Raw genomic sequence first — 2045 nt, 5'->3', positions numbered from 1 at the left:
ACTTACTACAGATTCTGACATATAGTTAACACTCAATAAATTCATGTTGATTGATTGAGACAGGGGCCCTTGTTTTGTGTCCCTGCCCTTACACTTAGTATTTTGTCTTGGGCAAGNACTTACTACAGATTCTGACATATAGTTAACACTCAATAAATTCATGTTGATTGATTGAGACGGGGCCCTTGTTTTGTGTCCCTGCCCTTACACTTAGTATTTTGTCTTGGGCAACTGACATTACCTCTCTGGCCAGCTCTGATTCTTCATCTGTAAAATGAGAGAATGGATTAGAGTCAAAGGTGGGGGAACCTGGGGCCTCAAGATCACATGTGGTCTCAAAGTCCCAGGTTCCCCACCCCTGAAACTACAAGATTCCTTCTAGATCTAAATCTATTCCTGTGATCTTTAGAATAAGAAAGATTCAGTATGCATGATGAGAAATTTATTTTTCCTTATCATTATTACTTTGTAATTTTATCTGTTACGTGTCATCATCTTCATCAGAAATCATCTATTAAAAGCCTGCTAATTAAAATGCAGTTTGTTGTAAGATACTAAGAATTTATATTAACCTAGCAATAATTAACCCTCATTAGTGGGGAGTGGAGCAGCATGACTCAGATTGATGCTAGTATTCAGTATCTCTCTAGTTTACTTAATCTCTCCTAATATGTCTGATTAGAATGAAGGGAAGTCCTTGGGATAGCAATATTTTACATACACAATATCACAGATTTAAATCTGGAAGAGACCATGAAGTCCATCTTGTCCAACTCCCTTATTTTTTAAGTGAGGAAACTGAGGCCCAAAAAGATTCATTTGTACGATGTCACATAGGTACGAAGTTAGAAGAACTAAAATGGGACTCCATTGTGTGCCTGGATTGTAGACACAATGAAATCCAGCAGTCCCATCTTTATTTGGCCAACTAATGGCCCTAGACTCATGTTGAATTTAAGACACTGCATGGTAATAATATGGTTCTCATCATCTAAAAAGTACTTATTATTGCCTTCCACATTAAAAACAAACTTCTGCCTTAATACCTTTTCCATTATCTGACCCCACCTTGGCTGTCTAATCTTATTTCCTGTGCTAACCCTAGCTTTCCAGGTTTCTTGTTCCAACAGCATTTCTATGAAGATAGCAAACTCTGGAAGTGAATTACAGGTGCTGCCCTGAAGTTCCCCAGCTTAGGTATGATTATTTTTTTTTTTTTAAATTGGCTTTGGAGGCTTTAGGGAAGAGAAACCTGAAAGAGTTTGCCCTACATCCTGTGCCATGTGCAAAGAAGTTCATCTGGCAAGGTCAAGCTGTATCAGATTTCTAGATGCCAACTCCCCTACCCCCCTCCTCTGGGGCTTTACTAGTACTTGGAACTGTGCTTGCCATTGTGTCTCATCCTACCTCCTATTTGATTAGAGGAGGAAGAGACAGAAGAACCGATGAAGGTCTGATCCCTTGCTGTAGCCAAATTGGCTCCAGCACATTTGTGCTATTGACCTTCTTATCAGGTTTCCCCCTGCACTTCACATTGTCATATATATCTTGTGTCCAATTATAAACAATATCTGGCTACTGAAAAATACTTCTATCCTGTAATTAATACTGGTTCAGGTAGAGATTTGTGGAAAGGTTTTGGTCCCTTTAAATAGATTAGAGCCTCATCCCTGTTCAGTAGGCTGAAGTATAAGGGGGAGGAGGAACATATTCTCATCCCATTTGAAAGTCCTACATTCAAAAGAGACATACTAATATAAGCATAGAACTAATAGACATAAGCCTTAGAGGCAGCCAAGCCCAGAAAAGACCAGCATCCTGTATGGTAGTAGTTCTCTATGGAACTGGGGCTGCCCCTCCTCATGCCTCTTTCAGATGGTGGCATTCTCTGCTTTGTAGCACACAGTGTGATAGGAACAGTATCTACTAGGAGGGGTACCCACTATACAAGCAGAGCTAGCTTTTCCCAAGGCTCTGCCACATAGGCTGGCTTTCCTAGCCCATGCAGACCAGGCTAATTTTCCTTTAAAATGTTTGAAATTATC

The sequence above is a fragment of the Vombatus ursinus genome, unplaced genomic scaffold (genome assembly GCF_900497805.2).
Source record: "Vombatus ursinus unplaced genomic scaffold, bare-nosed wombat genome assembly UNPS02015255.1, whole genome shotgun sequence".
NCBI lineage: Eukaryota > Metazoa > Chordata > Mammalia > Diprotodontia > Vombatidae > Vombatus > Vombatus ursinus.
Note: the sequence above shows the minus strand (reverse complement) of the source record.